The sequence below is a fragment of the Leptonychotes weddellii genome, chromosome 4, assembly GCF_054177405.1.
Source record: "Leptonychotes weddellii isolate Sample4059 chromosome 4, ASM5417740v2, whole genome shotgun sequence".
Classification (NCBI taxonomy): domain Eukaryota; kingdom Metazoa; phylum Chordata; class Mammalia; order Carnivora; family Phocidae; genus Leptonychotes; species Leptonychotes weddellii.
In genome coordinates this window covers 113,327,205-113,341,713 of record NC_138372.1, presented here as the reverse complement: position 1 = coordinate 113,341,713, position 14,509 = coordinate 113,327,205, and positions in this window count along the sequence as shown.

The window sequence follows — 14,509 nt, the reverse complement described above, 5'->3', positions numbered from 1 at the left end:
CCCGTGGAATCACGGCTCCCCGCTTCATACCTCAAAACCAACTGCCTGCGAACATTCTGCTTGTAGAGATCCAGATCTTCTTACATTTCAGGCTGGTTTCGTGGGTGCTGAGAGTGGTCTGGTAGATATCCAGCTCAATTCCAGGGACCAGTTGAAATAGGGTCACCTACTCCTCTGCCTTCTTTCCCCCCCTCCTACTACAATTATTTTAAAAAGAAAACTATTTTGTGAATCAATTAACCAGATTTGTACTATTTAAAAAGAGTAAACTACTTTTTAAAAAATCAAGAACAAACCAACAAACAAAACGAAACAGAAGCATCTTCCATTTTTCTAAATATCTACCTGGATGTGAAATTGAGTAGCGAATTACAGATAAAATATTTAAATCATTGAATTATAACATTACTGAATAGTTTTAATAAAGTTGACATTCCCTTAACTATTTCTGAATACTGTATCTATTTGAGTAAAGAAATAATTATTTTTCGGAGGTGTAGTCTCCTGAAAGATTAACTTTTATGTGCATATCATAGAAGATAAAAGAACTAGATACTTTTTGCAAAGCATGATGCCAAAGACCCATGCCTATTCAACTACTCTAAAAACAAATATGTACATAATGCTTTATGTTTTTAAGCACTTTCTGTAAACTTTCATGTAGTCCCTATCTTAATCCTATGGGTGGTTCCTTCTAAAGCTGAGAAAACAAAGCCTCAAAAGCTCACCCACATTTACAGAGCTACAAAATAGAAGAATTGAGATTTGGATTCAGGTTTTTCCACTACTTTAGTATTCTTCAGGTAAAATTAGTGTTATTTGTGATAGAGATTCTTTAATAAATTTCAAGTCTCTATTATGAGGCAATTCCAAATTATATGATTCACTTTGCAAAATGGACAGAAATGCCCTTAAAGTCATAGATATATATTAATAGTGAATTATGTAACATCTTTTTATAGTCAAATTTGAATGGACAGTTGCCAATTATTAGACTTGAACCCTGAATAAAAAATGTTTTTTGCTGTCATTATTTTGTATACTGTAATTAAGGATGGAGAATTCTCTCATTTATAAATTCCATGCTACATGAAGCAGTTAGTTAGGCTCTTCTGTGTAAACAGATAACTGGGACATGATGTGATGGATCTTATGTGTATAAAACAATAAAATAATATGGACACAGAAACAGAACATTGTGTATGCACATGAGAGGGAAGAAAGTACTGGAAAATCTATGGACTAGCTTGGTCCACAGTCTCTAAAATAAACAATAAAGCTACAGACAAAGGGGTAGAATCTGTGGTTGCTGATCCTTTCTTCACTCTGCTCAAGGCTTCTGAAGGCAAAAATAAACAATACCTCACTCTACTGCCACCAGTTTTTGTTTTAAAGAATCCCGAGAAACAGAAATTTTATGTAAAATAGCATCCACAAAGTATTTCAAATGAAAAAGACCTGGGCTCTGTTGCCCAACCCTTCCTTCTTCAAATCACTCTCCTTGGGAAGGAACAAAGAAAATAAACCCTATTTTAAAACTCTACCTATGTAGGCTTCCCTGGCTGGCTTCTGCTAGAGCAGATTTGGGTGTCACTTGGTTGAGACAGTTGGTTATTTGCTCCTAGTCAAAGAAATTACGGTTCAATCCAAACCAATTACTACTAATGATGTCTTTATGTATGGAAGTATATATGCATTTGTTCTCATTTTTCCATTCACCTAGGAAACATAAAATATCCCACAGGTCAAAAGTTCCAATAAAGATAGAACTAGATGGTGGTTTCCCAAAATAAATGGGGAGGGGGGATGTGGAGAGAGAAAGTGGTCTCTTGATCCCTGTAGTTGCGCTTCCTAAGAGTGGAAATCCGAAATGGCCAGAGTTGTCCTCTTGAACTAATCTCAGAAGATCTGCAGCATTGTTCTGAGACACAGGAAGGATTTTCTCGTTGCTTCAGAAATAACAGGAATGAAAACCTGCCTGTGGTTCAGTGCCCACAGCATTTTCAGCACCACAGCGAACATGCATCTATCAAGGCACCATCTGCGGACAACATAACCATCCACAGACGTGCCCATCCGACTGCAGGCAGCTGCCTCTGGCCTCCCGCATCACTGTCTTCCTGGGGGACAGCCAGCTCCCTGGACAACATCCCTTAAGTAACCTGGAACTTAGTTTCCATTTCCCTATGAAGCAGGAAATGTTTTCCATTGATTTCAATTCCAAAACCAAATGATGCTTGATGAACTATTATATATGGGGGGATAGGTAGGGGGGGGTGGAATGGTTACATTTAAGTGTGGTAAAAAATTATATAGGCTAGAAAGAAGTAGGAGCAGAGGGGGGCCTGGGTGGCTCAGTCGGTTAAATATCGGACTCTTGATTTTGGCTTAGGTCATGATCTCAGGGTCATCAGATTGAGTCCTGTGTTGGGCTCACACTCAGTGGGGAGTCTGCTTGGGATTCTCTCTCTCCCTCTCCTTCTGTCCCCCCACCTGTGCACTCTCTCTCTCTCTCTCTAATAAATAAATAAATAAATAAATAAATAAATCTTTTTTTTTTTTTTTTTTTTTTTAAGAAGTGGAAATGGAGCTTATAGGCTCAGAAATCTTTCAGGGTTTAAATGGGGGCAAAATCTATGAAAAGGGAATGGAAGATACTCTATCCCTCAAGGACAAAAGCTTCGCAGAAAGGTGGGATAAAGATGGCAATGATGAGAAAATAAAACTAGTATGCCATTTTGCTCACAACATCAGAAACTGGCAAGGGCTTCATGTGGTGTCTTAAAGTGTTGGAGAGACACTGTTGAAATCAGTTAGAAACTGCATAACTGTGGGTCTGAGTTGTGTGGATTGGAGCCATTACGATATGGACAGTAAACAGAAATGCTGAAAAAATGGAATGGAAAGCTGGCCCTCACCTTCGGGCACCCCAAATAAGGTGAAAACGAATCACAAAAGCATACATGAGACGGCAAGGGAAGAGGGAAATAGGGGAAATACTATATAAACTTTGCTGAGTTAGTATTAAATTGTGTATTATGTTGATTACTCTTTCTAGATTTCTATGCTGATGGCATTCAATACTTGGGTGGGGGCCATACTTACCACCTGGTCATAGTGCAATATAATAAAATTTAGAATCTTGGCTCTTGGTTCCAAACAGGAAGGGGAGCATTTGGTCAAACATGTAAAAGGCAAAAGATTTCCTATCATATATTTCACAATTATTGAATGTGTTTTTAAGAATTATGAAAAAATAGATTAATCAGAAATCTCTCATAAATAACCTGTTGTCAGTGTATGCCAATTCTACTACCAAGATAAATTTCCTTGTTTTTCCTTCTTTTCCATTTCTATATTTATTTCCCCAAGTCAGCCTTTGACTATTTCTCTCTAGAATTATTGTTTTTACCTGAGCCTTGCTGCCACATGAGTATTTCTGAAAATGTCTACCTTAAAAGTAGACCAGTTTCACTACACAGCATGCAACGTATCCAACAAAACAAAAAGCAGAAACAGACCCATAAATACAGAGAACAAACTGATGGTTGCCAGAAAGGAGGGGTGGGGGTTGGGCAAAAAAAGGTGAAGGGGAGAGAGATACAGGCTTCCGATTATAAAATAAATAAGACATGGGGGGTGAAAGGTACAGCATAGGGAATATAGTCAATGGTGTTGTAATCCTGTTGTATGGTGACAGAACAGTAGCTACACTTGTGGGGAGTACAGCATACCATATAGAGAAGTTCAGGTCTACTAGACTGTAGACCTGAAACAAATGTAACAGTGTGTATCAATTATACTTCAAAAAAATTTTTTTAACTTAAACATTTTTATACAGCAAAAATGAAAAATAAAAAAGCAAGATGCTTTTCAGTCTACTTGTGATAAATAAACTTGGTAGATTGGACTTGCTAGATTCAAACTGACCTTGTTCATTGCCACGTTCTTGGCGCTCACATTCTAACCCTCACTAGACTTTGTCTCTCCTTTGGCTTGCACCTCGCCCTTTGGATTTGATTGAAGATCCTTTTTCCAGATTTGATCCCCAGAATGCCCTAGTAGAGCTCCCAGATATCTCAGCAAGAAAGACTGGTGTGGGCTTGTGGTAGAACTTTAGAGCGACCACCACAAGTGTTCTGCCTTTTTAGCAACTACAGTTTGCTTCCTGATCTCTTAAATCCATGTACGTGGTTGTGGGAAACAGGTTATCATCGGAATGGTGAGTCTTGAGGTGAATGCAAATAATTCCAGTTGTTCTACAAGACTTTATTAATGTATTGGACATTTATCTATTTGCAATTTGTGCCAAACTTGGGCACATATGACTTTTACTGTATTTTGATACTCTGTGTCCAGAAAATCTTTAATGTAAAATATGCGTTATGGGGCGCCTGGGTGGCTCAGTTGGTTAAGCGACTGCCTTCGGCTCAGGTCATGATCCTGGAGTCCCGGGATCGAGTCCCGCATCGGGCTCCTTGCTCGGCGAGGAGTCTGCTTCTCCCTCTGACCCTCCCCCCCTCATGTTCTCTCTCTCTCTCAAATAAATAAAAAAAAAAAAATTAAAAAAAAAATATGCGTTATGAATTGGAAGTCCTATGATGTTATTTGACTTATGAGAAACCACTTGGAAGTTAATTAAATATTAGTACATTTCTGTAAGCTAAATAAAGCATGTAATTTTACATATATAAATATATAATAAAATTCAGAATTTTATTAATATATTGCATATATAAGTATGTCTGTGTAAAATATGTAACTATAATATAATTATGTAAAGATGTAATAAAATAATTCATTTAATAAATATTCTATCTTTTGAATTTTTTATAAATTCAGAGAGTAACCTTTCCTATTTTCTTTGCTAAAGTTCTTATTATATGGGGCATTTTTATAAATTAAACGGAAAAAAGAAGAAAGGTTGCAACTACAAATTAATATAACTCAATTAATACAAAGAGCTACCATCTGTGGATGCTTGCCATGCTGCTGGACTGGGTGTTTTATATACATTTGGCATTTATTCCTTACAAGCACCATTGGGTGCCCCATATGCCTCCATTTCTCAGATGGGAAAAGTTACAGTTAATTTTCCCAAGTTTAGGCAGCTTAGTAAATAAGTGAACAGAGATTCAAACATTCTAAATGCAAATCCCATGCTCTTACCCAATGCTGAATCTTTATTTGTCTGCATAATTGTTTTTAAGGCCAAACTTGGAAAGATATTTTATAATAGCTAAGCTCATCTCTTCATAAAACAGGTTAAATGAGGATGGTGCTTTATTGGATTTAAATGACCTCTTTCTGTAGTAATAAACTGTTGTAAAGCTCCTGATATATTACTGTAGGAGTTTTATTGGAAAAAGTTTTCATGATTACAGCTTCATGGAGCAAATAATTCTTGGATAAAACCAGATTTTAGAAAAGAATTGTCTCCAAAAAGCACATCAATTCTCGTGCATATCTTAGCTTTGGGGTCTGGAAAACACATGCCTGAGATCCCCCAAAGACTTCAAAATAAATAGCACTGTAAGAGGGAGTAGGAAAAGGAAAATGTATCATATAAAGTTTTATGTCAAGTATCAAATGGTTTGATTCAACGACATTTGAATTTGTGTCGTCAAAATCCTAGCTCCAATGGACCTTAACACATCAACTTTGCTGAGAGTTGATAGAAATTAGAATTGATTTTTGTTAAGTTCCTAAGTTAACTGACATTATAAAAACAGAGACTGAGTAATGCTTCCGAGGTAAACTGAGGTTAACTCAAGAATATTCCACGTTTGCTGAGTTTGCCATTTGAGTTTTCATTCACACTATAAAAAAACCTGGTACCTAAAGATGTGCATTCTAGGAAGGAAATGTTGGCAGTGTTTTCTTTTTTCAAATTACCTACATGGAAGAAATTTTTCTAATTATCAAAGTAGAGGAAATAGGTTTTAATTGCATCTGGAAGAATTAGGTTAAAATGATTAACAATGGGGGAAGGAAGCATATAAATTAAATATAGGAAAAACTTCTGTATGAGATAAAGGGTGTTTAACTTTATATATATATATAAAGTATATTTAACACATTTGCATGGAAATATTTTAAAATAGGTCAGAATTTTGGCTACCATGACTTTTTTTGGATACAATTGAAACTTTGGAAGGCAGATACCCATCCTATTTGGTGGTCGAGGATCTTTCCTGACCCAGATCCTTATTTTTCATCTCACTAAGATGTTCTAGTTTGTTCTTGTGAAAGCTCATCTTAAAGGCAGTGAACCACCAGTGGGGGTGGGGAGATGCACGTAAGCTAACTTCCAAGATGGAGGAGCACAGGGAAGGGGTGACTTCTCCCTTCAGTGTTTTCCTTGAGACTTTCCTGTTTCATTTTCCACGTAAAAAAGGGAGAACATAAAGCTCTCTGCATACATTTATTTCTTGTTTGAGAAAATACGTTTCACACAGCTATAATACAAATGGAAATTAAAAGCTATGGATAGTCCCAGGAAGGGGAAAGTGAACTTTTTTCTGACATCAATTATTGAAGTTTCACTTTTTTTTTTCACATTTTTTTCCCCACCAATCTTTTCCTACTTAAAGTATTGGTGGAGTCATACTGGTACCTGTGTAGGTTACCTTAAATGACCAAGTCAGAAAGAAAAGTTCCCACTGAGAAACAGAATTACAAACTCACTGCATTATAAAAGCCAAGAAAAAAAAAATCACTTCTCATAAAGATAACCTGACCTGGGTTCCCAGTCTGATATGTATATTATTAAAATCAGGTGCCATTGTCCTCGAGAGGGTAACATTTGGCTGCTATTTGCATCTTTATTATTTAGTCTTTATAGAGCACATTCATCTTTTATTAGATTTCAAAAGTCAATTTTGATTTAGGTTTTCCCAGATTCACCCCTCTTTTCTTGAATTAAGTTAGAATGTTTGTTTGGTTTGCTGTGTTCTGAAGGATTCCACGCTGAGTGGGAACCCCGTCCTAAGGATGCTTCAAGGAGACATGTCTTGATGACCCTGCTGAGGTATATGTTGAAGAAAACATACATGTGTCTTCATCCAATTCAGGGCATGGCTCACATTTGCTGTTCACCCCCAGCCTCTTCAGATTGCTCTTGAAAGCAGATAGGAGGACAGGTCAAATGTGTCTACCTCAGGCTTCACTTTCCAGAGGAGGGATGAACTTGCTCCTTTTTGGTGGGTACCATAACCTGTCACTGACATTCATATACTGTCTAACAAATCATCTTCAAAGGGCTTACATTCAAGAGGCTTTGGTTCTCGATGTGTTCACAGGCATAATTGGATGGGTCCCTGCCTCTCTTGTCCTGCTTCATCACATCCAGTCATGTTATCACAAGGAGCTATCCTTGGAACTATTTAAGGAATTCTTGCCAAAAATGACAGGGCTCTGGTTCCTGCATGTATGGCTTTCCATGGCTAGAGGAAATCCTAGTGGCCTGTGTGACCAATGCACTGAAGGACAATTCAGCTTTCTTTCCACACTCTGGGGTTCCCCTTCTGTCATAGAGGGTCAATTTGGCTTTCACTCCAGCGCCATGCTCTGAATTCTAACTGGAATAAACCCGTGAACTCCAACTGATTTAGCTAATGCCAACCCTGACCCTGCCTGGTAATCTTCAAATAGGATGCCACTCCTTTTCCCATAAACCTATTGTGTGGTTATAGAAAAACCCTGAGGGAGATGATGGTGGTTCCGGCCCAGGCAATGCTACCTTTCCACCTAAGGCCGCTGAGCTTTTAAGTCAGGCAGTCAGCCCCAGCAGAGATTGTTGTCTGGACTCAGGCATAAATGAGCACTCCTGCCTGCATCAACAAGGAAACATCCCTTCATCCAGGTTCTAGTAACAATTTTGAGGTCAGCTGATAACACCAAGACCTTTATCCCTACCACCGTTCACCACTGTCATAGGTCCAAGCCTTTCCGTCCCCTTCACAGTTCTGAATTGTCCTCCTAGACCTTGGGTTCCCAAACCCATCTTTGTTCTTTTGATCCCCTGACCATGTCTTTCTATTTCTTTCCATTGTGCCCACCTTACACCCTCAACCCCCCTTGTCCTAGACTCATACCAAGAGCCCACCACAAGTGTAATCCAACTCTACTTCATTCCAACTGCCTCACCTCGCCTCTCCTCCTCTACACATTGTCATCCCGGAGCAGGTGGCTGTATTCCTCACCCTCGACACTATCACTTCTAAATAGTTTCTTGTGCCTCCTCTCCCAGGGCTTTTAGGTGGATTTTTGCAGCTGTTATTGGGATTTACTTCCCTTTTGTTTCCCAAATGGATAAAAATTACCCACCTTCTTCGAAAATGTTGGCATTAAAGCTTAAAGTTTTGACTCAACTCTTATTCCCATTATCATCCTGGATGACTTAAATATCCATGGGAGCATTCAATCAAAATCATGGCCTCACTGTTACTTGCTTTTTTCCCATTTCCTTCAGCTCCCACTCCCATGACTACACCCTAAACCTTCCATCTCCCTTTCTGACATTTTACATTTCAGTATCCCACTCCCTAGCCACCTTCACTGGTTGTCTCCCCTCACTCCTGATGCATTCTTCAGCCTTACTGAGACTCAGTTCCCTTTCCCCCACTGATCAGCAACCTTCTGGCTTTCGGTCTTCTTCTATCTCACCTATACTGCTTGTTACAATTGTCATTAATTCTATTTTTCCTGTCAAATTTTAGCCTTCGGTGAATCCAACCATTAGACTTTTCTCATTATATACTCCAACTGGTTAATCTTAATAAAGAAAGTCACAACTTAAAATTTATAGCCTCCTACCTCTGGGTTCTCATCAAGCATTGAACATAGAATCAGAAGCTCTCTTACCACACAAGTTCCATGTATTATTTTTAAAAATTATCTAATTTTATTAAAATTTGGCTAAGCTTGAATGAGTAAATTGTTATTGATGTTCTATTTGTGGATTTTCACAAATACTGTGAGGCCTTTTAAGTTGTAAGTATACTTTTGCATTTAAAAATGAAGAGATGCCATGTTGTATCTGGTGTAATATCTCCTAGTCCAGGGATGGTAAATACACTTCTTTTGCATGATGATTTCAATTGCTTGGAGTGCCAGTGACTCATTTGTTTTGGCTCCTGAACACATGGTGCATAAATTGATAACAGGAGTTATACATCAAGGGTTAGGGAAGGCAGATACTTCGCTGCCTAAAACAGTCTTCCAAGTAGTACCTGGCTGACATTGACTCAACCTTTAGGTTTCAGATTAAATAGGACATCTTCAAAGACTGTCCCATTCCAGACTGGATTAGAAGTTCTTGTCATACGCTTTCTTAACATAGCTGTTAAATAGTCTCTCTTCCCCAAAAGACTATAAGTTCCCCTAAAGAAACCCGGCCTACCATACTCACCATTGTATCTTACACTTAGGATACTGTCTGGCACATTGTAAGTGCTTAATAAATACTTGCTGAATAAATAAACTCTATGGTTCCAATCTGCCTGTTCACACCTGTTCTCTACCTGTTCTAACCAAACTAGACCGCTGGTTATTCCTTTAAAGTCTCCACATTTCCCAACTTTCACACCTATAGACTTATTGTGGATTGGATTGCTCCCCTGGGAATGCAAACTCAATGTGGCTGATTTCCATTATGTATCCTTTATCATCTATTCCCAATTATACCTTTCTCTAGGAAGCATTTCTTCATCTTCTCTTCCCATTTGGGATTCCTGAACATTGATCACTTTCTTTTATATAGTTTTAGAACTATATAGAAGCTACCTTAAATTTAATTTGATCCAACTCTCTGATTCAACATATGAGAAAACAGGGCCCCAAAGCATGTAGGGCCTTCCCCAGGGTGACTCTACTCAGTGGAGGACCCGAGCCTACAAGGCAAGTCTCTTGTGTTCTTTGCCCTGGACAATGCCGCCTTCCTAAGGTCAATGGCCAACTTCACCATTATCAGCTGTGAAGTCTAACTCACGTGATGGATGTATGGATATGCTAGTAAATATAAATGATCACAGTAGGGATACTTAGAAGTTTTAAAATGCTGTCAAACTTCCTTTTTTTTTTTTTTAAAGAGTTTGTTTTAATTTATTTATTTGAGAGAGACAGTGAGAGTACATGCAGGGGGAGAGGCAGAGGGAGAGGGAGAAGCAGACTCCCAGCTGAGCCGGGAGCCCAACGTGGGGCTTGATCCCGGGACCTGGAGACCACGACCTGAGCCGAAGGCAGACACTTAACCATCTAAGCCACCCAGGCACCCCGATGCTGCCAAACTTTCTATAAAAAATTACTTCTGCTTTCTCTCTCTCTCTCTGTTTCTCTCTCTGTGTCTGTCTCTGTCTCTCTTTCTATATATATATATGTTACATATATACACATATAAACACACATATATATATTTGGTAAATTAAGGTATTTGTGAATCAGAAATGTTTACTGCAAAAGGCATCTGTATTAATGATTATAATATTTGAAGAGCATTGCTCACTGTCATGCAACTTGGATATGGTCACCCTGATTCTAGATTTTTTTAAAAGAGTGCTTTAAAGCTGATTACATCATTGTGATATTAATCTCCAAAGAGAAGATTTCTTCTAAACGAAACTACAGCTTTTATGGTGGAAGCATTTAACAAAGGTTGAAGAGGCATTTCTGCAGCCGTATATTTTCTCCATGACCCCTACAGTGCTCTCCTAGTCCCATTTACCACCTTGCTGCCTGCTCTCTTTCAGGTTTCACTTGTTAACATGTCTTGTTGTTCATATGCTATTATTCGCAAAGATTGATTCAGGGCCCCTTACAGAAGAGAACATAATGACAATAGTCCATGCATCATTGTTCTACCAGAGCCCTATTTTTTTTATATTTTCTGAACATCTCAGCATAAACCCTGTCTGCTGTTCCTTATTAACTACATCTAGCAAAATCATATTCATCTTTCAATGCCCAGCCAAGTTCATGACTGACTCAGAAGAATTCCTCCTCAAATCAGTCAGCAGTGATTGCTCCATCTTCTGCCTCCTAGGAGATTGATGGACCCTTGCACTGGGAACAGCATGAATAAGCATAAATATTTTGAGATTGGTGGAACCTACTTTTGTTTCTACCTCTTATGCTGGGATTTAACTATGTGGAGAAAATAGAAGAAATACTTTTAATGCTGTTATGACTTGAGTTCTAAGATGGGCAGGGTTGTCAGTCTGGAAATTTCTGATAAACAGGCAGCTAGAAACTAGCTGATATTAGATGAAAGTTTAGACTAAGAAGACTTAAAGTTTGGATTTGCCAAAAACACCCCTCATCTACAAATAAGTAAGGGTAAGAGTGACTCTTTCAGAAGCTGACAGGGCAATGAAATTATCACAGAAAAAGGAAAAGGGTTGTATTAGAGCAAAGGAGCATGTATTAAATGCTGCTATGTGCCAGGAATTACTTTAAGTATTTTATTCAACTTATACAATCATACTGTGAAGGAGGGAGACTTGGCCAAAGTATCTGGTTAGCTGGTGGTACAGACTGCTGGCCAACAATTCTCATCAAATGTATTTATGTATGTTTGTTCTTTCCACTATTCCACAGTGCCTGCATGAAGATGCAAAATAGACTATTTTCTTAAAGAACCAACAAATATGGGCAATATGGGAACTGTTGCGCTAATGTGCAAGGCTGTTCCTGTGTGTCTGGCCCTGACCAAGTAGAACTATGTCTTAGTCTTTTTAGGCTGTTTAACAAAATGCCACAGAATGGGTGGCTTAGAATCAGCAGAAATGTATTTCTCACAGTTCTGGAGACTGAGAAGGCCAAGATCAAGGAGCCAACAGATTCAGTGTCTGGTAAGGGCCGGCTTCCTGGTTCATGGGAGGCTGTCTTCTTACTGTGTCCTCATATGGTGGAAGGAGCAAGAAAGCTCTCTGGGGTCTCTTTGATAAAGGCACTATTCTCACTCATGAAGGCTCCACCCTCATGACCTAGTCACCTCCCAAAAGCCCCCACCTCCAAATACCATCATATCAGGGATTAGGTTTCGACATAAGAATTTTTGAGAGACACATTCAGTTACATAGCAAACTGCCCCAATACAAGCCTGTCAGCTGACCTCAGAAGAAAGAGTTGAGAGAATTTCACAAGTTGAAAATAAAAATTGCAGTGAGTTTTTGCTGTCGATTTATAATCCCAACACTATTATTAAACTAGTATAAGCATAAAAGGAAATTAAAATTTGATTCTAATAGTAAATATAAAGTTTGGGAATTAAAAGTTATTGCATGAAATACCAAGTAAGACTATGCACAAGATACACAACTTTATTTGATGTGATTATAACTCTGAGAGGCTTAAAGTTTTTATATAAAATATTGGTTTAGGACAAGTGGGCACTGAGCACATTTTATAAGTATAAGGCTATAAGGACTATGCAGTAGGTTATTAATCATCTTCCAGCCTTGGAAAAGGACTTCATTTAAATTCATCCCAATCAGCTTTTTCTCTGGGCTCTTTAAGTCTCTAGAAAGAGGGAAAGAAAGAAAAGTCTTTATCTTCCTTTGGCAGAGTGTTGGGTATATTTGATAAAGACTCAGAAATGAAAAATTTTTTATGATTTAGACAAGAATTGACTTTGGGGGGGTTGCCAATACCCACAATATTTTCTTACTTGTGATGCTTCTTTAGCGTTTTTAAATTCTCTGCCGTCTGGTTTGCTTTGCCCACTGCACTGTGCAGTCAGCCCTTGCTGGCTCTCTGCACCCCACCCCACCCGGCAGCACGAAGTGAGGATGCTGCCCCATGTAGCTTTCACCGGTGCCAGAGCCGATCCAGATGCAGATGTGGAGTCAGGGAATTGCTGCCCTAAGATGTGTCTACAGGGTGTCTAAACTGGGTCCTAGATCTAGCAGGAACACCAAACTCTAGCCCTCTCTCCTATCTCTTCCGGTTTGCTAAGTTTAGGATTGTATTAGTTTCCTGGGGCTACTGTACAAATTGGTGGCTTAAAGCAACAGAAATTTATTCTCTCACTGATTTGGAGGATAGCAGCCTGCAATTAAGGCATTGGCGGGGGCGTGCTTCCTTCAGAGGCTCTAAGGGAGAGTCCTTCCTTGTCACTTTTAGCTTCTGGTGGCCCGCAAGAGTCCCCGGGCTGTGATTGTGTAACAGCAATGTCTGCCTTGTCTTCAGATGGCTTTCTCCCATGTCTCACATATCCTTCTGGCTTTATCTTCGAAGGACATGTGTCATTGGATTTAGGGTCTACCCACAGAATTCAGGATGATCTCATCTTAAGATCCTTTTTTAAAATTTTATTTATTTATTTGATAGAGACACAGACAGAGACAGAGAGCACGCACACAAGCAGGGGGAGCGGCAGGCAGAGGGAGAAGGAGAAGCAGGTTTCCAGTGGAGCAGGGAGCCTGATGCGGGGCTCAATCCCAGGACCCTGGGATCATGACCTGAGCTGAAGGCAGACCCCTAACCCACTAAGCCACCCAGGCACCCCTCATCTTAAGATCCTTAACATAATTACATCTTAAAAGATTCTTTTCACAAATAAGCTTTTGTATTTTGTTAAAGCAGCCTAAATAGACTAAGACACAGTTCTACTTTTTACAAATAAGGTTACGTTTACAGGTTCCAGGGGTTAGTACACAGACATATCTTTTGGGGGCCACTATTCAACCCACAATAAAGATCTTGTTTCACAAATAATACATTATATGTTAAAAAAAAAAAAAAAAGAAGAAGGGGAGCCTGGGTGGCTCAGTCAGTTAAGCGGCTGCCTTCGGCTCAGGTCATGATCCTGGGGTCTTGGGACCGAGTCCCACATTCAGCACCCTGCTCAGCGGAGAGCCTGCTTCTCCCTCTCCCTCTGCCTGCCACTCTGCCTACTTGTGCTCTCTATCTCTCTGTCAAATAAATAAATAAGATCTTGAAAAAAAAAAAAAGAAGAAGAAGAAGAAGATAGTAGGAAGGGAAAAATGAAGGGGGAAAATCGGAGAGGGAGATGAACCATGAGAGACTATGGACTCTGAAAAACTGAGGGTTCTAGGGGCGCCTGGGTGGCTCAGTCGTTAAGTGTCTGCCTTCAGCTCAGGTCATGATCCCAGGGTCCTGGGATCGAGCCCCGCATCAGGCTCCCTGCTTGGCGGAGAGCCTGCTTCTCCCTCTCCCACTCCCCCTGCTTGTGTTCCCTCTCTCGCTGTGTCTCTCTCTGTCAAATAAATAAATAAAATCTTTAAAACAAAAACAAGCAAACAAACAAACAAACAAACTGAGGTTCTAGAGGGGAGGGGCGTGGGGAGGATGGGTTAGCCCGGTGATGGGTATTAAAGAGGGCACGTATTGCATGGAGCACTGGGTCTTATACGCAAACAATGAATCATGGAACACTACATCAAAAACTAACGATGTACTGTATGGTGACTAACATAACATAATAAAATAAAATTTTTTTAAAAAGATCTTGTTTCAGTTATGTTTGGATCCTGTTTCTTCCACCTTC